Raw genomic sequence first — 25,840 nt, 5'->3', positions numbered from 1 at the left:
GAAAGAGAGAGAATAAATCAAAAGAACGAATGACCAACATGTAGAAGTGCTCATAGTTGCTTGCTCACATAAGATTTAATAGTCACAGGTAATCCCTCTTCTCCATTCTCTAATACATAGTCATTAACAAATGTAAAGGAGCTCTATGGGGAAAATTTGGAATTTTGAAGTTGATACAAATTAAAGCATTTTTCATACAATAACATAAGGCAAATATCTAAGACTCTATATTGCTACTAATGAGTAGATAATAAATATATGCATGAACTTAGTTCTAATAAAATCTCCAAAGAATCCTCTAATGTTTCCTTTTTTGTTGTACTTTGGGGGAGTTTTTATTTTGTTTTGTTTTGTTTTGTTTTGTTTTGTTTTGTTTTCACTGTGTGACTCTTGCAGAAATGTTTTCGAGTCTGTCATTTCATCAGGAAAAGCATTCATTTGATTATTTCTTCTTTTGTGTACATATGAGGAATATACCTGTGTTCTGTTATGATTATACCATACACCAACCTCTAACTGCCTTTCTAAACATGCAGATATCTCTACTGGATCATATTTCTAGCTTGGTATTTATTTTCAACCCTAATTTATGTTTGAGTGGCTTATTCTCCAAAACTTGGCTCCTATGAAGCATGTGAGAGTACGTCTCTCATTGAGCTGTTCTGTTTCTTGAAAGCATGACTGACAGCAAGCCATGTACTTTCTCTGCACCCAGTGACTATGTGAGTAAAAGCCCCTAAAGTCAAATTAACTCACAGAACCCTCACAGACATCATTAGACTATCAAAGTAACATTGATCCCAGCTTTCTATTTAGTGATGGAATAGCTATCTCACCTTTACCAGAGGGTGTACATTCAACATTACCTAAGAATAACATTCTGTCTGAAAATGAAGCAAAATGAAATGAAATCAGACCCTTTTGTTATTAGTCTAAAATAATTATGCCTAGAACCCTACCTAATCATAGAGCTTATTATAGCACAAACCAATAAAATTTCTTATAATTTCAAGGCACTTTATTATATGATTCATTTTTCTCCCTTATATGTTAAACTCAACTAATTTATTTAAATATCTTCAGATTGTTTTATCATCAACCTTAGAATGTAAAAGGAACCCTGTATAAACTTGTCATAGCATTTATGTCAGTTTGTCTGAAAGCTAAAAAATGATAGAGAGAAGTATGGTATTAATGTCACGGTGATGTAACTGTTTGTCATTAGTGTTGTTTTCTCACACTACTGAATTTTTATATTATAGAACCCACTGTTTTTCTATTAAGCTTATGAATCTTTGAACATAACAGATTTTTATACATTATACTAACATTTGCTATTCTCATTGTATAATTGTGTGAAAAGCTGAAGGTCCTAATACTGTGTTGCTTGCTCTAATTCACAATATTATGTGGCAGAATTATGTTTCATATTCTAATCTTTTGTGCTCTGAGTTATTGTTGATCATTTAACTATATATCTTTGTGTCATCTGTTAGTGGCTAGCTGTATTGACGAATGCATTATAGAAGGCAACAGCAGCTTTACATCTCACCTTGAACCTTCAAGCAGATGGCAAGATTAGCTCTATAAGGCAGTTTTCACATTAGCCTTGGATGGTGACCCTTATTATTCTAATACACGGTTGGTCTTCTGAGCCTTGTTAAATGAAAGAGCTTTGATACACTGGTCTATGAGACTGTTGAACCCATTCACTGAGTGTATTGAGAAATTCAAGCATAAGAGGTTATGATAATGAAGAAATAGTTGTACAAAAAGTAAAGAAAGAAATGGCCTTTAGATATTCTTAGTTTTTTTTAACTGAATAAAGTGAAAATATTGGTCTATGTTTTAAATCCATAGAGTAACTGTCCTAGCACACTTCGAATCTCATTAAATTAAATACTTAAATATGGGCTCCTGCAAACCCCTGAGCAGAGAGAGAATAAATTTAAGTCTGCATTATCTCTCTTAATATTTCAAGGGTAGTTCAAAAATCAAGCAAATATAGGTGCTTTTTTTTCTTTTTTACAAGAACAGCATGTAGAACATAAATAGTGCTCTTTCACTTGAGGCACACACCACTTACCATTGTTACAAAGGCAAGCTTGTACTCAAAAATGAAAGTGGATTACTGAAACAGTTCACGAGGGAAAAAAAAAAGATGCTTCAAAAGACGGAAGTTCAAGTGGGCCTCAGGGGAGAATAGGAATGGGATGAGGAATTGTGAGAGGGTGTAATGGGAAGGGATAATGAATGGAGTGTAAAAAATTAAAAGTAATTAAAAAAAGATGAAAGTTCCCAGAGAGAAATGGAGGATTGGAAGAAAACAAAGAAGTGGACAGAATAAAAGTTACAACAACAACAAAAAAAGATGAACATAATAAACTGATAAACAGAAATACATGCAGGAAAGAAAAGGAATCAAAAACCAAGTAATATTAGAATCAATACTCTTACAAGCTAGTAGTTTGCCTAGTGAATGATAGATATAAGATTCTAGTTTGCCTAGTGAATGATAGATATAAGATTCTATACTTAAGGAATTCATAGACTTACATACAAATTAAAAACAATGGAATCATACAAAATGGAACAAAACACATATTTAAAAGGAGCCATTGAAGGTCTACATCCTCAGGAATGAGGATTCTATGTAGCCACTGTGTTTTTATGTATGTTTTCCCTTATAACATTCTAGGAATGTTTTCTCATACAGATTTAAGACAATGGTTTTCCATATTTTAAAACTTAGAAATTGTGAGACTAACAGGAAGTTTAAAATATTAATAGTCTGCATCTTGTAGCTATTGAAAGATATTATTGTTGACTTTAAAATTCCTATAATTTGCCATGAATACATGGTTCAAGAGTAAATTTTAAACATAGGAAATGTGGAAGATTAAGAATATTATTGATGCTCTCTCTAATTCCACAGAGTTACAGATTATGAGCTACCTTTCTAAAATGCAATCTTTTGCAAGCTGTGAGTACAGCTTTCTGGCAATAACTATGTTGGCCTCACCTGCTGCACTGGAAGAAAAGAAATACTTGTAATATTTCTTTCTGAAGTATGCTTTTGAATGAAAGTATGATATATAGAAAAATGGAACATATATTCTCTGTTTAACATGGTATTCAGGGTATAGTAAGTTGTTTGAATTTAATTTTCTAAACAATAAGTCATGAAATTAAAATTTGATTGATGAAAATTAAAAGATTAAATATTTTAAACTATTTAATATTTTCCTACTTTAGACTAAGTATAGTTATAAAGACACATTTATTTTCTATTAAATTTTGCCTCTCATTGTCACTTTATTTTTTTCTCATTTTTCTTTTTCTCCTTTTACTTCCTACTTCCAGTCAATTTTTTCCTCATATTTAAGTGGATGTATGATAGACAGTAGCCAAAAGTCTGTTTTTTCTTTGAATCAGCTGTTAGAGAATAAAATTTAAATTTACCATTACATTTAAAACAATCGCTGTTTAATTACAAGTTTATGCTAAAATATATCAAGTAAAAATATAATTAATAAAGCTATTCCACAGATAGAATACACATTTCTCTGCACCACAAATAAATCTTGACATGTTGGCCTCTGCCCTCTCATCCCACACAGCTGCCCTTTTCAAGTACATTTTCCCTCAAGACTTCATTAAGTAGTTCTAAATGATCACTTAATGACTATTTACTAAAATGTTAAGTCATGTTTATGTAACTTGCAATGACAATTCTCTCTTATTACATGTATATGTCCCAAAGATCAAATGAAGATCTTAAAACATTACATAAAGACTTTACCTAGTAATCAATTTAATTCTTTTGGCTCCATTTATTTCCATGTTAATATTATTCATAGAGGCTCACAAATAAATACAAAGATTCTGGACTAAGGTCACCTATGTATGATTATCCAAGGTCGGCTGGCTGGCTGTCCACAATCAGTGGTAAACACTTCAGACTCCCTTCTCACTAGCACTTCTTCATTTGTTTCCTGATGTTTTACTTGAAGAGTAGAACAGGCTATTAAATGGAGCTAATTAGGTTTTCGACTTTGAAATACTTCTGTTGACTTTACTGTGGTAGAACTAGTTTTAATTTAAAATAAAATGATAATAATATGCACATAACAGCAAAGTTTGTGATAAGTTGGATACAAAAGCCATAAAATTATGGCATAATATTAGGTACTGAGATGATACTACATACATATAATTTACTATTGTTGCCATTAACATTAAAACAAGCATTTTGGTAAAACTTTAATATGTGATACATATTCAAAATTAATAATTAATTTTAAATCAAAATACAAATTAATTTTACACGTGGATGTATTGTTTCACAGTTTGAAACTTAGAATGTACACAAATGTCAGCTTCCATCTAAAAACAAAATATAAAGTACTAGTATGTTTTCACATATTCCTATTCTTTTTCTTATTTTATTCTTCTCTCACACAATACATTCCAACTACAGCCTTCTATCTCTCCAACCCCCTAGTTCCCCCAACCTTCCCTCTCCCCCAAAAAGCTGAGAACCTTCCAGAAGCACAAAGCAGGGAATTCTTGGCATCACAACCCCAGTAAATCTCAACTAAGATAAGTATGTTCAAGCCAAACAGAAGGTGTGTTGGCTCATAGGGATAAGAATTCAATAATCACCTGCTTTCCTACTCTAGGAAGAACAAGGAGAGCAAGTTTACCTTTGTCAATCAAAGAACAAAGAAATTGTAAGGGAGATACATAGTCTGACTTACTGTACATTTTAAAAAATTTGTTTCATATAATTTATTTTATACAAAATCATGCAACTCTCTTATGGGCTCATGTACATATCAGAATATCTGCCAATATACTAAATATCGACATGAAGAATTCAGTGGAAGCAAATAATTGTTTGCAATTAATAATTAAGGTGCAGAAGTATTAAATCAGCAACCTGAATATTATTTTGCAAGCATTTACAATATATAATAAATGTTTATTAAATACATATATTGGGCATAGCAGAGCTTCATATAGTTTAAAGAATATACTTAATATTTACAAAATATTTGGAGCAATGTTTCATGTTGAAATATATTTTAAATTACATTTCTTCAGACAATATCTGTAAATATATTCACTATATGAGCTTTAAAATTCCACTGAATGGAACAATTATAACAGATACGATTAGTTTTGTATCATTAAGACTTTTTGCTAACTAGATTAACAGTCAACTTTGAGAATATCTTGCAGGTACAAAAACAATCATTCCAACAATTGCCGTGTCTTGAATCCTGTATGAGAAATAAAAGTGGTAGAATATAGGCAATGCTTGAACAGAGCTAATAGGTATGTGGGGAAAAAAGATTACTTCAGAAACAAAAAGCTTCTTTGAGGTAAAAAAAATTGTTTAAAAGTGAGAGAATAAAAACTTGAGATGTAAACTTTGTAAAGATTTCTTATTTTCTGGATTATGATAAACATTTAGCTTGACTCTATTGAGGCCAGGGAAACAATTAAAATTCATGCATATTAAGTTAGTAACTCTTAACATAATTTTATCAACAAATATAATAATGACACCAAGGAAAACAGACAGCTATTAGATAAATCTTCAGAGATAAACTGCAAATGATGAGAAAAAAAGGTACTGTGTGCACATATGGTCACAATTCAATGCTTTATTTTTATTAATAATGAAACAACAGATTATAGTGGTCCAGCAACAAGGAAAAAATACCCCCGCACCATTTTCTTCCACTAGTATGTGATTGCTTGAAAATCATGAACATGAGATTGAAGACCCATAGGGATGGCGTGCTTTTTGGAGTATGTCTATTTGCCTTTGCTGTTTTTAGATAAAGCAATGAAAAGAAAAAAAATAATTAATATAGTCACTTTCAGTGGTTCTAATTAACAAATCAAAAAGTAGATGTTTTTGTAGAGAAGTCAGATTGAGTTTAAGTGGCGGAACTATTGGATACTAGTCCAAAAACAACTGACCCTCAAACTTCCTTAGCTTCTAAAAGTAGTATGGAATGGAGATGTTAGAACTAGCTTATGCCTAGGTATTCATAGGAACCTATTCATTCTGTGATGTTTTATGTAAATGAATTATAATACAGCCAACACATTTGGATACTTGCCAGTATATATGACTTTATGCTTATAAATCAGTCTAGATATATCCCCTTTTGCTTAAAGGTTTGGTAAGAGAAATCTTTGGAAATCTTTTACTCACTTTTCTTCCCTAAGTAGAGAGACCTCCACTGATGTAAAAAGACCAGAGAACAATGATTAATTCCCGTATTACGTATCTGTTGGCTATTCCGTTAAAATTGTATCACGGCACTACTCTTCAGAAGGAAGCATGTTTTTTCAATACTACCATATCTTTTTTTAAACATTGATTTCTTACCATTTCTGTAAATTGCCTGGAAGCAGCTTATATTTGTACAGCTCTGAGTTACATATGTTTCCCATTATTGAATAGTACCCTGTATAAGACTTACTCTGATAAGGCAAAATTGAATTGACTTGATAAAGAAAAAAATCTCTTACTGAAAATAATCATTATTCATAGACCATTCTAGTATTCCACACCCAACACATGTGGAAAAAATCATGAATGCTGTAGGAGGAGATTTAGATGAATCTAGTCTTCATGCTATTAATATGACTAATAAGAAATACCAGCTATTCTGTGTGTAGGTATGCATTGATTTTTCTCCAAGGCTCATATTCTTCCACAGGAAAATTTATAAGGCCACACCAATTAGAAAGAGACCGTTATTGGTCTTGTTTATGGCCAAAACACCCCAAGTATAACCAAAATGTGGACTCATTAGTCAGACAGGCTAGACTTTTTTGGACATTAGTCAGCTTTTACTGTTGAAATGAGGCTCATAACAATATTTGGTACGTTAAGCTTCTCCTACCCACAATAGTAATAACTTACAGCCACAACTGTGATGAGGACTAAAGAAATTATGTCAAGAAAAGGAAAAGGAAAATATATTCTTTCATGTACCCTCTCCCCATCATTTAATACTACAAGAAAATGAAATTATTTTCCTGAGGTCACAGAGTCACCACCCTCTAGACAGGTATGGTGGTATACACCTTTAATCCCAGAATTTTAGATGGAGGCAGATCTATAAATTTAAGGCCAACCTGGTTTATATATTGAACTCCAGGACAGATAGGTTGATGTCAAGAGACCTTATCTCAAGTAAAGAAAAATAATAAAATTAAAAAGGAAAGGGAACATTTTGGCCTCATATTTGATTCCTTTCCTAAAATAACATTTTATTTTTTTGAGAACTCATAATACAACAAAATTAATAAGGGCTATGATTATTCTATTTTTACTCCTGAAATAATTGTCATAAAAGAGGAAGGAATTATCTAGCTCCAGAATGTATTTCTGCATTTGTTCTACAGTTCTGGAGCAGTTTTGTGTTTAATATATATGTGACAAAAGCTTAATGTATATATGCATGATTTCATAAAGAATTATGTGTGCTCTATAATTGTCTAGATATCTAAAATCTAAATCCTTTATTTACCCACTTGCTTACTTACTTGAAACACTGCCAAGAATCTCTCTTTACACAATACTCCTTCACTTTTAATAACCAGAATTAACTGGTTGCTCTCTTGAGTTATAATTTTTCTGGATGCCTAGTCACCCTGCTTTTCTTAATCTGACAATAATCCGAATTATGCTTTGGCACACAGCCCTCAAAAGTGGGATCAAGACAACAATGTGAATGTCTATACCAGATTGTAATTAATTACTTGCACAAGGAGAAATTGATTGATTGTAATCTGAGAAAATTTAAAATATAATGGGTGAGCACTGCATCATAGTACTATGTTGCTGAAGACTAGGTATTGATATTCTTAGGAGTTGTGTTTTTGAGTTGCTTTACTGTCTTTCCTTTGCATATAGAGGATGTAAGTTCTGCTCGCTCACTAACTGTAGACTTTGAGGGGGAAAACACTGTATTATTTTGAATGTACCAACTCAATTTCAACATCATTTTTCACCAGTTTATACCTGCTAATGAAATATATATCCCATAACAATATAGGGATTAAAGTAATGTAATTAATCTCTGAACTGCGTGTGTACACATGCCCTATGTGATGGTTAAAGCTGATTCTCAATTTGAATGGATTTAGAATCACCATGGATACAAATCTTTGAACATTTCTGTTAGTAGTTATCTAGATTAGATTAATTGAAGTGAGAAAAAAACACTCTAAGTGTGAGACACATAAGTCATAGCTAGATGAGCTGTAGCATTCATGACTTTATTCTTTCCAACAACATATGCAATATAAACATCTGCCTCAGGCAGGCTGCCATAGCTTTCCTGTCTCGAAGGACTGTATTTTCCAACAGCAAGCCAAATGAAACCTTATATCCTTGGGTTGCTTTGTGAGGTATTTTAACATAGTATGTCAATTGACTAATATAGAATATTAGTTCTAGAAAGGAAAACCATCATTGTGATGAACATGGTCATGTGATAATTAAGTGTTTGGACTGGCTTACAAGAACAATAAAAAAATGCTTCACACTTGGGAACAGGAAAGCCATTGAATACTATAGGTAGAACTTAGTGGATAATTCTGGTGCATGTTTGAAAAAACTATGTGGTGAAACATGGACAATGGAGATTCTGAGATTTCGAAGGGAACAGGATGTATATCATGGACAGGAGGCAATTTGTATGATATTTTGGCAAATGATACAGCTAGTCTGACGATGTCCTGAGAACTTGTAGGAGGTTGAATTGATGAGAATAAACGGATTTGTTTTGCAGAAGAAATGTTAAAACAGTAACATTCCCTCTAAATCATGATTATAGTCTACTGTCTTATCTAGGCATACAGTAAGTAAGCTTAAAAAGTAGATAAGAAAACATAGCAAAATGATATGCTTAGAGACAACAAATTGCAAACTATCTGTAAAGAATAGGAGGTTTGTATCCTTACAGAAAAATATTAGGCCCTTTATTAATACAACAGGAAATATGCTCCAAAGGCAAGACTTTATCCACCATCTGAAAATATGAAGTCATTTGAAAAGAGTCTTTAAATGTATTTTTAATTAACTTTACATCCTAATATCAGACCCTACTCCTCCCAAGTCCTCTCTCCAACCTGGAGCCCCATCCCCAACACCAACTCACTTGCCCCACCCAACATGTATCTGCAAGATTAGGCACATCCTCTCCCACTAAGGCTAGACAAGGCTGTTCATTTCTGGGCACGGGACCCACAGACAGGCAGACAGCAGGCTCAGGAACAGTCCCATTTTATTTGTTGCGGGCTCCTCATGAATAATTAAGCTGATCGTCTGCTACATATGTGCAAGGGGCCTACATCCTTCCTGTGGTTGTTCATCGGTTGTTCATCTTGGAACTGCCAAGACTCAACGTTAGTTAACTCTTATAGTCTTCCAGAAAAAAGGATTCTTATAAAGACAATGCTGTGAAGGAGTCTCCTGTTCAAAGGAAACACCCAGGGAAATGTTTCTCCAAGTCGGCGCACAAAAGTCAACGCAACTGTGCTCCAAAGGAGCCAGGCTCCAATCTGTGCTGACAGCAGAATTTGACAAAATTGGCCACAAGATACGAATTTAGCAAGCAAGAGAACAGCAGGGCTGCAGGTTTCGTGGAATCTTGAACCATTGATCCTGATAGCCATTGAGGAAAGCAGTGTGTGTTAGAGATGTAGTATCAAGAAAGAGACTCCGGAAGTCCACTATGTGAAACTGTAAAAGTGAAGCCAAACTTTGTGGTGAAGAGTTCTGATTCTAGAGGAGATAAAACCATATACTGAGGAAACATGCAGGCCTGTAATGGAGCTGTCTCAAGAGAGAGTCTATGTGTACTTCAAATAGCAGAAATGTGGGGTGAGGCTACCAAAGCCCTTTGGGGCTCAGTAACCTTATGTGAGAAACAGATAATAAAGGATCTACATATGTTCACTACAATTCCAGTGTATTTTTCTATTAAAATAAAATAACAACTAACTGTTGGGGTTTTTTTAAGTATTGTGTTGAGCATCCAAGATTACAGAAACAGAATTTCACCCATCAAAAATTAATGTCTGGCAAAAGCAGACTCAATCTGTTCCTTGTGAGATAATTATTAGGATTTGTAGGAGCTGGAAGTGGGAAAGGCAAGCCTTCTGGGCAAGCAACAGAGTACCAGAAAAGGAAAGCTAGGGAGAAATTATGACCATAGGACAGATGGAGAAGGAGAAAAAATAGAAAATGAAATTTGATTAAGCAACTGCTTAAATGCCAATAACCTGAGTATGCCTGTGTCTTAGTTAGGTTTACTATAGCTATAATGAAATATCATGATAAAAAGGAACTTAGGGGAGAAACGGTTTTATTTTCTTCATGAATGTACTTCACTGTTCAGCATCAAAAGAAGTCAAAGCAGAAACTCAGGCAGGAACATGGGAGCTGGAGTCATCATAGAGCTATGGAGGGTTCTGCTTACTGGCTTGCTCCACATAGCTTACTCAGCCTGGTTGTTTGTTTGTTTGTAGAACACAACACCTCCTATGGCACTGCCAACAATGGCATGGTCACCTTCATAAATCATTAATTTAAAAATTATCCTATGGGATGGCTTACAGCGCGATCTTATGGAGGCGTATTTCTAATTTAGGCTCTGTCTTTTCATATGATTCTAGCTTGTGTCAAGCTGATATGACTAGCCAGCACAACTTTTAATATTTAGTTTCATTTTGTTTAATGAACTTAAGACACAAAAAATAAAATATAAGCTTCAAATTGTAGACCATCTAGAGATACCCTCATCAATGCACTCTTTCCTCCAATCTAAGGAAACAAAGTCATGTACTTGGCTATGATTGTAATACACGCACAGACACACAGACACACACACACGTGTGTGTGTGTGTGTGTGTGTGCCTGTGTGTGTGTGTGTATCAGTATCATCAGCACTAGAGGCATATTGTTCATATTTTATCATTTTAACAACACACTGAAATAGAATCAAAATGACAAATATTTAGATGGAAAAACTAAGACTTCAGAGATAACCACTCTAATATAATTCATTTTGGTACCAGTATAATTTGACAGAAAATTTAATGCATTTGATCAAATTTACAATATCAAGTGTGATATTGTAATTCAGTAGCTTTAACCACAAGAACCTAAAATTTATCACATTTTTTTTAATTTTATTGAACTCATTAATAGATCATGATCATAAAACCTTATAGTTTGGTTCTGAGTATACATAAAAGGCATTGAATTATGATTAGCATCTAATCTTGATTAATACTATCTGTGTATATTTTCAAAAGTTATGTTATATAAATCATAGTAGTGTATTACACAGTAATTCATACAAAAATATCTTGGGGGCTGACTGAATCTTCATATTGATTATCTTGTTTGTGAAGATTAAGTGACTGTATAGTAACCTTTGACCAGTAATGCTTTAATTTTTTTCCCCAAACCCTGCATATACATTTGTCATTGCTAAAGAATGCCTATTACATATCTTTAGCTGTTAGCCAAAGTTTCAATAAAGAAAATATTGGGAAAGAGTGTTCTTTTCTGTTCCATAAATGCACATAGCTTTCTGATGTCTTGTTATTGGAAGCAATTTCCATGTTATATACAATATAAAATGATGACAATGGTTTGAAATTACAACAGATATTTAGCACTGCAATTTTGAATTCTAAGTGGAATTGTTTAAAGAAAGTTTGAAACTATAGAATTTTATATCATTAAAATAGCATAGCATTTATATAATTTGATAGGTTCCTTTGTTATATTGAATGTGGAAAAATAAGTACATTCCCATTAACTTTGGCAAGTTTGTTGCCTTTCTAAAATAAGAGTGAAATCCTGTTTAGTATGTTTTTAAAGGTTTGTCCATGCATTTATTTTACCACTCATGTCCAAGCTTTACTGGAAAGTAGTGGTGATAGTTTCTTATAAGGAATTTTATTTAAATGCTAGTATGTCTGACTATTTATGACATACTAAATATGTCATAAATAGTCAGACATACTAAATATGACATAAATAGTCAGACATACTATTTTTTGCTTATTCCTACTAGAAAAAATGATTTACATTTGCCAATTCTTATTTCTCAATATGTTCCCTTTGAGCTGAAATATCTGAAAAAAATATAAAATATAAAATACTGAAAACTCAAGTAAGCTCACTTACAATCAATCAGTCTCATGCTATGTCAACTAGAAGGAATTCAATAAAAATAAATTCTGTTCATAATAATTAATTAAAAGTTAACCTAAGAATATTTTTATATTTTCCAATTTTTGTCATACTAGTTAACCATTCTCATAGGTATAAGCAGTTTGATCAAGTTGCCTTTCTACCTTAACTGTGAGAAATGTCATAACTAAGAATTTGACACTAATATATTAATTTTAAGTATATCTCAATAATTGTTGAAATATTAGTAACTTTCCATTAATTCTAACATTCCATTCTAAGACATAATACAAGGTACCAAAATGCATATAGTACCATGTTTTCTTGTCTGTACCAGATCCTCAATCTTTCTGTATAAATCATAGGTAGATGGTAGATAATTCACATATATTAATATATATTAATAAATCCTGAATTTACCTTTTTAAAAATATACATACATAGTAAAACAGAATAGTGGACCTAGAAATGAATCTATGTACTTTTAGTCAACTATTTTTAACCAAACTCTCAAAAACGTAAATTAGAGTTAGGAAGTTTCATCAATAAAGCTGAAAAAAGAGGCGACTTGCACACTGCACATCACCCCCATCCCCAGCTCTATTGCATTACCTCTAAAGGAGGCCAGACAAGCTCCAGGGATGTCCATGCCTGCAAAGCCCCATCAACACCCAGGTTAGATCCCACCTTACCTATCTCTTGCCCCAAGGACCACTTGAGGCACAGCCAGTAAAGGTGGGCTCCATTCCATTGCCACAGCTTCACTGGCAGGTCCATGGCTCTGACTCCTGTAAGAATTTGCAACAGGACACCAGAAACATCCAGTTTGACCAAAAACACAGAGAGCAGAGATAGCAATGTGGTGTTCCCTGAGCCCTATCATCAGACCCAAGGCTCTGCCTGTCACCTGGAGGAGTGTTTTCAGTACCAGGGACAACCAGACAGCTAAAGGCTGGCATAAGAACACAATAAATGAGAGTCAGGGCAATATGGCAGGACAAAAGACCAGTTATCCTTCTAGACCAAGTGCTAGATATAATGAAACAGCTGAAGCACAAGAAAGTTACCTGAAAACCAATTTTTTAACGATGAGAGAGCCCTTTAATGAAGAAATGAATGAATTCCTTGAAGAAATATTGGAAAATATAATCAAACAAGAGAAGAAAATGAATAAAACTGTTAAAGACCCAAAAATAAAAATAGAAAACACAAATAGATGGAATGCTAGAGATATAAAACCTAGGGAAGTAAACAGGAATTACAGATCAAAACAACACCAACAAAGTACAAGAAATGAAAGAGAGAACTTCAGGAGTATAAGAAACTGTAGAAAAAATTGGTATATCAGTCAAAAATATTGGTAAATCTAAAAGGTTCAAGAGACAAAACTTCTAACTAATATGGGATATTATGAAAAGATCAATCTTATTTTTCTTTAGTTTTTATCTTTTTTCCTTTTTTATTGGCTATTTTATTTATTTACAAAACAGATGTCATCCCCTTTCCCCATTTCCCCTCCCTAGAACCCCCTATCCTTTATGCTTTTATACCATTTTGATTACATGCATGTATTGAGATCAGTTCTAGGTTGAGGGTCTATGCATGTATTGAGATCAGTTCTAGGTTGAGGGTCTAGCAATACAATAGATGCAAATAGTCGAGGAACAAGCAAGACAATAAATCCAAATAGTCAAAGAAAAAGCAAGGCATTAAACACGGGTATATGAACACTCCTATGATCACTGTTTCTAAAGGCTTATCAGGATGACCAAAGTATCTGAGTCTATTTCCTTATCCTAGCCCAAGGTCATTTTCATGTCTGAATCCTACTTCCTTGTTCTAGCCTAAAACTTAGATTCCTGTCTGAAATTATTTCTTTGTTCTAGCCTAATATTTAGATTCCTGCCTGAGATTACTTCTTTGTTGTAGCCTACAATTCAGATTCCTACCTGGAATTACCTCTTTGTTCTAGTCTAATGTCAAATTCCTGCTTGAAGCCTACTTCCTTGTCCTTGAACAATGTCCTATTCCTGCCAAGTGCCCATTTCCTTGTCCTTGGCCCATGTCAGATTCTTGCTAAACAGCCCCAAAGTCTCTCCATCTCTCCCCATTTTTTATTTCCTTAACAAGACTGAGACTGGAAAAGACCAATCCTAAGAGTAATAGGAATAGAAAAAGGAGAAGACTCCTAGCTTCAAGGTCCAGGGAATATTTTGAATACAATTATAGAAGAAAATTCCCAACCCCCAAACAAGAGATACTTATAAACATACAATAAGGTTACAGAGCAACAAATTGATTGGATCAGAAAAGAAAATCCCCCTACTACATAATAATCAAAAGACTAAATTTACAGAACAAAGAAATAATATTAAAATCTGTTAGAAAATAGGCCAAGTAAACATCAGAATTATACCCAAGTTCTCAACAGACTCTAAAGCCAGAAGGGCCTTTGCAGATATCTTGCAAACCCTAAGAGGCTACAGATGTCAGCCCAAATTACTGTACCAGCAAAACATTTAATAAACATAGATGGAGAAAACAAAATATTCCACGACAAAAACCAAATTTACAAATATCTATCAACAAATTCAGTCCTACAAAAGTTACTAGAAGGAAAACTCCAACTGACAAAGCCAAACTATACCCAAGATAACACAGGAAATAAATAGCCACAAACCAGGAAAGCAAAAAGAACAACCCCCAACAAATACACACATACACTCTACCACCATCAACATCAAAATATCAGGAATTAAAATCACTGGTCATTAATTTCTCTCAACATCAATAAACTCAATTCCTCAATAAAAAGACACAGGCTAAGAGAAGGAATACCAAAGCAGGATTCATAATTCTACTGCATACAAGAAATAAACCTCAGCCAAAAAGATGGAGATTACCTTAGAACAAAGGGTTGAAAAAAGGTTTTCCAGGCAAGTGGACCCAAGAAGAAATCTGGTGTAGCCATTCTAATATTTAATAAAATATATTTTCAGCCAAAATTAATCAAAAGAGATGGGGAAGGATAATTTATACTCATTAAAAAATCTACTACAACAAAATTTCAATTCTGGACATCTATGCCCCAAATGCAAGGGTACCTACATTTGTAAAAGAAAGACACTATACTTAAAATAACACAGAATCCCACACATTAGTAGTTGAAGATTTCAACATCCTACTCAGAAAAATAGTGAAATTAACAATCATTATGGATACAATGAACCTAATATGACTCTATAGTACATTTCACCCAAACAAAAAGCATATACTATCTTCTTACCATCTCATGGAAACTTCTCCAAAACTGACCACATACACAGTCATGGAGAAAGTCTCAATAGATACAATAAAATCAAAATAATTCCTTGTATCTTCTCAGAGCCCATGGAAAGATGTTAGACTTCAACAAAACAGAGATAGCAGAAAGCCAACAAATGCATGGAAACCTCACAATACTTTACTCAATAAACACTGTATAAGAAAGAAATTAAGCACTTTCTAAAATTCAATGAAAACAAAGGCTAACATACTGAAACATATGGGACACAATGAAAGCAGTGTTAAAAGGAAAGTTCATAGTACGAGGTGTCTTCATTAAAAGGTGAAGAGATCTCATACCAGCAATTTAAAAGCTCTAGAACAAAAAGAAGAAGAGGAGGAGGAAGAAGAGGAAGAAGAGAAAGAAGAAGAGGAAGAGGAAAGAAAGAAGACCCATGATAAACAGACAGTAGGAAATAATTCAACAAAGGGCTGAAGTCAACAAGTTAGAAACAAAGAAAACAATACAAAAATAAAAAATAAAACAAATAGGTGGTTCTGTGAAAAACTCAACAAGATAGCCAAACCCTTACCCCACCTAACTAAAAGACAAAAAGAAACTATCCAGATAAACAAAATCAGAAATAAAAAGGGGGGCAACAACAGACACTGAGGAAATACAAATAATCATTAGGTCTTACTTCAAAAGCATGTACTCCACAGAATTTGAAACTAAATGAAATGAATGATTTTCATGATAGATTCCACTTAACACAGCTAAAGCAGGATGAATGTAAATAGACCATTGAGGGAATAGAAGCAGTCACCAAAAATCTTCCAACTAAAAAAAGGCCTTTAAAAGATGGCTTTAGTGCAGAAAAATATCAGACTTTCAAAGACAAGATAATACTCTTCAAACTATACACAAACTATAAACATAAGGAACACTGTCAAACTCATTCTATGAAGCCACAGTCATCCCGGTACCTAAATCACACATATAGTCAACAAAGAAAGATAGATTTCAAACCAATTTTCTTTATGAACATTGATGGGAAAATACTCTATAAACTACTTGCAAACTGCATCCATGAACACATCAAAAAAATCTCATCAACCAAGATCAAGTAGCCTTCATCTCAGGGATGAAGGGATGGTTCTGCAAACAATAATCCATCAATGTTACCCATTATATAAATTAATTGAAAGAAAAATATCACATGATCATCTCATTAGATACTGAAAAGACTTTGACAAAATCCAATTATCCCATTCTGATAAAAGTCTTAGAGAGATCTGGGATATAAGGCATATAAGTAAAAACAATAGAGGCAGTATACAGCAAGCCAATACCCAACATCACATTAAACAGAGACAATCTTAAAGCAATACCACTAACAAAAAGGGTAATAAAAGACTGCCTATTCCCCCAATATCTATTCAATATAGTACTTTAATTCCTAGCTAGAGCAATATTAATATTAAAGGAGATCAAGGGGATACAAATTACAAAGGAAGAAGTCAAAGTTTCTCTATTTGCAGATGACATGATAATGTACTAGTGACTCCCCAAATTCTACCAGAGTATGCCTACAGCTGATAAACACCTTCAGTAAAGTGGCTGGATATAAAATTAAGTCAAAATAAACAGTAGCCCTTATTTATACAAATGAAAAAAATGTGCTGAGAATGAAATTAAGGTAAGTCTACAACTCACAATAGCTACAACAGATGCAAAATATATAGATGTAATTCTAACTATGCAAAAAAAAATCCTGTATGGAAAGAACTTCAAGTTTCTGAAGAAGGAAATTGAAGAAGATATTACAAGAGAGAAAGATCTTTTATGCTCATGGATAGGTAGTATTAACACCATAAAAATGGCCATCACACCAAAAGCAATATACAGATGAAATGCAATTCCCATAAAATTTCTAGCACAATTATTTACAGATTTTAAAAATAATTATTTATTTGATGTATATGAGTATAATGTAAACTGTTGGCAGACACACAAGAAGAGGGAATCAGGCCCCATTGGAGATGATTGTGAGCCACCATGTGGTTGCTGGGAATTGAACTCAGAACCTCTGGAAAAGCAGTTAGTGCTCTTATCTGCTTAGCCTTCTCTCCACCACTCCCCCTTAACACATCTTGACAAGGAATTCCCAGCTACATATGGAAAAAATAAAAACCCAGGACAACTAAAATCTTGTAGAATAAAACCAAAGAAGACACAAAAACAAACAAACAAACAACAAAAAACTTCTAGAGTATTACCATCCTTAATTTAACCTGATCTACAAAGCAATAATAATAAAAACAGCGCGATGTTAGCATAAAACACAGTGGCTTAGCAATGGAATGGAATCAAGGACCCAGAAAAAAAATCCACAAACTTACAGACACATCATAAAGCCAAAACTATACAATGGATAAAAGAAAGCATTTTCAACAAATGGTTCTGATCTAACTGGAATATGTATGTAGAAGAATGCAGCTAGATTCATATTTATGACCCTGCACAAAACTCAAGATCAAATAGATCAAAGACCTCAATATAAAATAGGATATATTAAGTCTAATTGAAAAGAAAATGGGGAATAGCCTTGAATGCATTGATATAGTAGACAACTTCCAGAATAGAACACCAAGAATACAGGAACCAAGAAAAATTAATTAATGAAATCTCATTAAACTGATAAATTTCTGTAGGCACAGAACACCATCAATAGGATAAAACGGCACCTTACAGAATGGAAAATGATCTTCACAAACCCTGTATCCAATAGAGATCTACTATCAAAAATATACAATGGAAACACAAAGCTTCACACCAACAAACCAATTAACCCAAATAAAAAATAGAATAAAGATATAAACAGAATTCTCAACAGAGGGAACTTTAATGGCCAAGAAGCACTTAAAGAAAAGTTCAACATTCTTTGTCTTCAGGGAAATGCAAGTCAAAATGACTCTGCAATTTCTTCTTATAACCTTCAGAACAGCAAGATCAAAATTTCAACTGAGATCACATTCTCTCAAGGATGTACAGCACTGGGAATACTCCTACATTGCAGATGGGAGCAAAAACTTGTACAACCACTTTGGAAATGAATCTGGTTGTTTCTTAGAAAATTTGGAACAGTTCTACCCCAAGACCCAGCTATGTCACTCTGGGCATACACCCAAACTATGCTTGACCATACCATAATGATAGTTACTTAACTATGTTCATAGCAGCGTTATTCATCAAAGACAAAACCTAAAAACAACTCAGCTGTCCATCAAATGGATAAAGAAAATGTTATATATTTATAAAATGGGATACTACAAAACTTTTAAACCAAGGACATCATGAAATTTCTAGGTAAATGGATGGAAAAAGAGTCATTGAGATATCTAAGACCCAGAAAGACATTCATGATGTATATGCACATATAAGTGGAAATTATCCATAAGTATATGATAATCATGCTACAATCCACAGACCCCCAAAAAGCTACGTAACAAGGAGGACTGAAGGGAGGAAGTTCAGACCTCATTTCAAAGAGAAAATAAAATTGACATTGAAAGTGGACACAGAGAGAATCAAAACTGGATGTGAAAGGGGACCAGAGGGGAACAGGGGTGATAATCAGGCTAGGGGAGAGCAAGGGTCGGGTAGTGAGAGAGCTGGGTGAGAAAAGGGAAACTGTTGGGAGAACATCTCTGGGAAGAGCTGTAGACAGGGGACTAGGTATGCTCCAGGGACTGTATAGGGGTGACCATAGCTGATAATCCAACAAGCAAAGGGCAGAGAGACTGAGGTGGCCACCTCCTATAGCCAGGCAAGACTTCCAGAACAGGAAACCAGACACCAACATGTCCACAAAACCCTCATCCCAAATCTGTCCTGGCTACAATATTTGCAGGGATAAGGATGGAACAGAGATGGAGGGAACGGACAGCCAATGGTAGTCCCAACTTGAAACACACCCCATAGGAGACTATAAATGATACGCTTCTATGCTTTTAGACAGGAGCCTTCCATAACTGTCATCTGAGAGGCTTCATCCAACAGCTAATGGAAACAGAGACTGACATCTATAGCCAAACATTAGTGGAAGCACAAGGAGTTTTGTAGCAGAGTTGGAGGAAGGATTGAGGGAACATGAGGGGGTGTCAAGGACACCACAAGAAGACCTACATTATCAACTAACTTGGGTCCATGGTTGTTCCCAGAGACTGAAGCACTAACCAAGAAGGATGCATGGCCTTGACCCATGTCCCCTACACATATGTAGAAGATGTGCAGTTTTTTCTCTATGTGGGTCCCCTAACAATTGGAGCAGGTGCTGTCTGTGATTAGGACTCTTGTTACTTGACTTTGGATGCCTTTTCCCTAGCTGAGCTGCCTTGTCTGGCCTCAGTAGCAGGGTATACACTTGGTGCTGATGTAACTTGATGTACTTTGGTGGTGAGTGGTGATACATGAGGTGGGGATTGGGGATCCCTGGAGGGGGTGTCTCTCCTCTGAAGGAGAGGAGAAATGAAGGAAGGTGGTAGAACTGGGAGGGAAGGAGTGAGATGGCTATGATCCGATGTTAAGTCAGTAAATCAATCAATCAATAAATAAATAAATGAAAGAAATTAAAATAATAAAAACAAATGAACAAAATCATGTTGATGAAATTAAATATCAACGTGCATAGATCCCCAACTGTCATTATATACAGAAATCTAAATGTGAATGTAAGAATTAAGCTTAAGACTAGATGGCCATAGGGGAGACACTTTGGAACATTGGCCCCAGCAATGCCAACTTTTAATATCTAACATGTAAGCTGTAGTGATTTCAAATGAAGAAAATTTTAATTATCATGGTGTCTCATTTCTTCCATTGTAGAGATGACAAAGCTGATGTTTCAGAATTGTTAATGACTTTTCTAAAACACAGTGGAACATAACAGGATCCTATCAGCAGATGCTGGGTCCCTTCCTCATTTACTCGCACCAAGAGCTTACATGGTAAAAGTTGAAAACATAGAACAAGGATAAAAGGATCTGTCCAATGTTTAATAGTAATAACACTCAAGTATGTGTGGAGCAGAGAATTCTGTGTCTATACAAAAGAGCACCCACCATAGACAGCCCAGAACACACACACACACACACACACACACACACACACATATATATATATTTACAAAATGAATTTCATTGTGAAAAGATAAAATAAAAGTCTCGAAAAGAATTCTATACTGTTGTGTCACAGTTATAGTCCTAAAGTCTGAACAGTGGCCTGATATACCATTCTTACCATCAAATGCCTGGATTGGAAAGATAGAAACAGAAAATAGATCGTTTATGAATCTTACATCTGATTAACAATTAGTGAAGCAGCCCTGTATTAACTGGAAAAAAAATAAAATATAAGACTCTAAATATGGTTGTAACCATAAGGAAGTAGTAATCTCCGATATACTAGGAAGGGTTGTTAAAATTATCCATTATTAATCTGGTTATAGATGAATTTCAGACTGATTCTTCAGGTATATAGAAAGGAATCCACATACTTTATATGTGCCTATTATTTGCTACATATATGGATTTCTGTATGAATTTTCACAATATATAAGAATATTTATTGAATAAACTGTAACTAGTAAAGATTGACAAAGAGTTTAGGCATCCATAGAACATCATTTTACCTTAAAAACATGCCAAAAGAAGTTCTCATATAGTTGGGAACAATAGTCCTTCAAGAGCAGTGAGCCTGCAAGGATCCAGGACATGGCTCTTTGAGACTTTGTTAGAGCAAACATCTTCTAATTTTTTGAGATCCGAAAAAAAGCATTAGGCATAAGGCAACCTCTTTATGTTGCAGTGATAGCATTATTTCTCATCCTAAAAGTCATATTCTGTCTTTTGTAATAATAAGTGAAATTTTAAAAAATTTGCCATTATCTCTTTATAATATCTCAGATATATAAATATATAATATCATATATAATATCACATATAACATCATATAATATTGTATATAATATCATATATAGTATCATATATAATATATATATAATATATATATTATATAATATATCTGATAACTACATAAATTACCTGAAATTATTTCTTTTTTCAGATATTTGTCTATTCTCATTATACACTTGATTATTTATTTCTGTAAGTTTAAACAAATACATTGCTTCATAATATAACACTTAATAATATTTACATTACTATTAAAATTGGTCCAACTAGTAGAAATACACACTTTGGCCCACACTATTTTGGGGGTGACCCTAGCTAAGAATCCTACCAGCAGAGAATATGGGGAATGAAGTGGCCACTTCCTTTTGCCAGGTAGGACATTCAGTACAAGGAGGAGGACACCCACATTAACACAAAACTGTCAACTGATAATTTGTCCTGCTTACAAAATGTGCAGAGATAAAGGTTGAACTGAGATTGAAGCAATAGCCAAACTGACTGACCCAACATGAGGCACACCCCATTGGAAAGAGTCAATCCCTGACACTGTTAATGATATTCTCTTATGCTTGCAGACAGCAGCCTAGCATAACTTTCTCCTGGGCAGCTTCATTCAGCAACTGATGGAAAGAGATGCAGCCAAACATAAGGCTGAGTTTGTGGATTTTTACAGAAGAGTGGTAGCTAGAATGCTCAAGGACACCACAAGAAAACTCATGAGAGTTCACAGAGATTGAACTACCAACCAAAGAGAATGTGAGGGCTGAATCTAGGTCCCTTAGACATTTGTAGCAGATGTGTACCTTAGCTTGGTCTTTATATGGGTCCTCTAACAATTGAAGGAGGCGTTGTCTCTGACTTTTTTGTCTGCCATTGGATCCACTTTCTCTAACTGGAATGCCAAGTTGAGCCTCAGTGGGAGAGGATGCATTGAGTCTTGTTATCACTGGATATCCCAGGGCAGGACAGGGTAATTACTCAAGGGGGTAATGGACTGAAACATGTGTAAGAGTGAGACTGGGATGATGGGAAGAGGGGGCTGTGATAAGGATTTAAAGTCAATAACTAAATAAATAACTGATAGCTGAGAGTGCTGCTCTACAAAAGCTGCCATTGATTCACTTACTAAATCCCACTGTACATGTACACAACTATTGAAATGTGAACACACACACACACATATATATATCTTAAGTGTAAATCTACAAAGTGGGTCAAGAATTTACTTACAACCCAAGTTGAGATTTCAGATTCCTCAATAATTGTACTCGATCTCTGAATGACCTCGTTTTGTCCAGCTTTATAGACATTAGCCAATCAGGACTTCCATTAAGCCTGAACTTTCACAGCACCTAGAAACTGGAGAAGAAATGCCTGCTAGCTTTCATTTAACTTAACTATTTTCCTAATCTCCTTTGGGGCCATAAAAAGGAATACTTTGCACCAACTTAGCAGGAAACACTTACAAAAATACAGTTGTCCTGCTCTCTTAAATTGGGTGGATTTTTACTAAAGTTTCTTTTATGAATGTGGGTGTCCTTGCATTTGGAGCATAGATGTTCAGAATTGAGAGTTCATCCTGATAGATTTTTCCTTTGATGAGTATCGAGTGTCCTTCCGTTTTTTTTTTTTTTTTGATATCTTTTGGTTGAAAATCAATTTTATTTGAAAGTAGAATGAAAGTAGAATGGCTAATTCAGCTTGTTTCTTGGGACCATTTGTTTGGAAAAATGTTTTCCAGCCTTTTACTCTGAGGTAGTGTCTGTCTTTGCCACTGAGATGAATTTCCTGCATGCAGCAAAATTCTGGGTCCTGTTTACTTATCCAGTCTGTTAATCTACGTCTTTTTATTGGGGAATTGAGTCCATTGATGTTAAGAGATATTGAGGAAAAATGATTGTTTCTTCCAATTATTTTAGTTATTAGAGGTGTAATTATTTTTGTGTAGCTATCTTCTTTTGAGTTTGTTGGAAGATTACTTTCTTGTTTTTTCTGTGTTGTAGTTTCTCTCCTTGTGTTGGAGTTTTCCATCTATTATCTTTTGTAGGGCTGAATTTGTGGAAATATATTGTGTAAATATTATTTTGTCATGGAATATCATAGTTTCTCCATCTATAGTGATTGAAGAGTTTTGCTGGGTATATTAGTCTGGGCTGGCAATTGTGTTCTCTTAGGGTCTGTATGATATCACTCTAGGAACTTCTGGCTTTTATAGTCTCTGGTGAGAAGTCTAGTGTAACTCTTATAGGTCTGCATTAATATGTTACTTGACCTTTATCCCTTACTGCTTTCAGTAGTTTTTCTTTGTTTTGTGCATTTGATGTTTTGATTATTATGTGATGGGAGGAATTTCTTTTCTGGTCTAGTCTATTTGGAGTTCTATAGGATTCTTGTATGTTCATCGGCATCTCTTTCTTTAGGTTAGGAAAATTTTCCTCTATAATTTTGTTGAAGATATTTACTGGTCCTTTAAGTTGTGAATCTTCAATTTCATCTATAGCTATTATTCTTAGATTTGGTCTTCTCATTGTGTCCTTGATTTCCTGGATGTTTTGGGTTAGGGGTTTTTTGCATTTTGCATTTTCTTTGACTGTTGTGTCAATGTTTTCCATGCTGCACATGATATTCTCTCTTCTATCTCTTGTATTCTGTTGGTGATTCTTGTACCTATGATTCTTGATTTCTTTCCTCAGATTTCTATCTCCAGGGTAGTCTACTCGAACTCAATTCTTCACAGAGTTAGGAAGAGAAATTCTCAAATTCATTTGGAATAACAAAAAACCCAGGATAGCAAAAACTATTCTCAACAATAAAAGAACGTCTGGAGGAATCATCATCCCTGACCTCAAGCTGTACCACAGAGCAATAGTGATAAAAATTTGCATGGTATTGGTACAGAGACAGGCAGGAAGATCAATGGAATAGAATTGAAGACCCAGAAATGAATCCAGACACCTATGGTCACTTAATCTTTGACAAAGGAGCCAAAAGGACAGCACTTCCAACAAATGGTCCTGGTTCAACTTCAGGACAACATGTAGAAGAATGCAAATCTATTCATTCTTATCTCCATGTACAAAACTCAAGTCCAAGTGGATAAAAAAAACCTCCACATAAAACCAGATATGCTGAAAATAATAGAAGAGAAGATGGGGAAGAACTTTGAATACTTGGGGACAGGGAACATGTTCCTGAATAGAAACCAATGGCTTATGCTCTAAGATCAAGAATTGACAAATGGGACCTCATAAAATTGCAAAGCTTTTGTAAGGCAAAGGACACTGTCAATAGGACAAAATGGCAACCAACAGATTGGGAAAAGATCTTTACCACTTCTACATCTGATAGAGGGCTAATATCCAATATATACAAAGAACTCAAGAAATCAGACTCAAGAAAAATGAATAACTCTATTAAAAATAGTGTATAGAGCTAAACAAATTATTCTCAATTAAGGAAATGTGAATGGACGAGAAGCACCTAAAGAAATGTTCACCATCCTTAGTCATCAGGGAAATGCAAATCAAAACAAGCCTGAGATTCCACCTCACACCAGTCAGAATGGCTAAGATCAAAAACTCAGGTGATAGTGGGTGCTGGCAAGGATGTGGAGAAAGAGGAACACTCCTCCATTGTTGGTTGGATTTCACGCTGGTGCAACCACTATGGAAATCAATCTGGTGGTTTCTCAGAAATTTGGGCATAGCATTACCTGAGGACCCAGCTATATCACTACTGGGCGTATACCCAGAAGATGCTCTAACATATAACAAGGACATATGCTCCACTATGCATTGCAGCCTTATTTATAATATCCGGAAGCTGGAAAGAACCCAGATGTTCTTCAGCAGAGGAATGGATACCAAAAAAATGTGGTACATTTGTCCAATGGAGTATTACTCAGCTATTAAAAACAATGAATTCAAGAAATTTTTAGGTAAATGGATGGAAATAGAAAATATCATCCTGAGTTAGATACCCCAATCACAAAAGAACACACATGATATTCACTCACTTATAATTGAATATTAACTCTGAAGCTTGCAATACCCAATATTCAACTCATAGACCACATGAAGCTCATGAAGAAGGAAGACCAAATGTGGTTGCTTTGGTCCTTCTTAGAAAGAATAACAAAATACTCATGGAAGCAAACACGGAGACAAAGTGTGGGACAGAAACTGAAGCACGGGCAGTCTGGAGACCATTCTACCTGGATATCCAATGTGCAATCACCAAAGATAGACCCTGAGGTGGATGTCAGGAAGTGCATGCTGACAGGAACCAGATATTGTTGTCTCCTTAGAGGTCTGCCAGAGTCTGATATATTCAGAGGCGGAAACTCACATCTAACCA

This window comes from Grammomys surdaster, unplaced genomic scaffold (assembly GCF_004785775.1).
Source record: "Grammomys surdaster isolate TR1022 unplaced genomic scaffold, NIH_TR_1.0 150, whole genome shotgun sequence".
In the NCBI taxonomy this organism is placed as follows: domain Eukaryota; kingdom Metazoa; phylum Chordata; class Mammalia; order Rodentia; family Muridae; genus Grammomys; species Grammomys surdaster.
Note: the sequence above shows the minus strand (reverse complement) of the source record.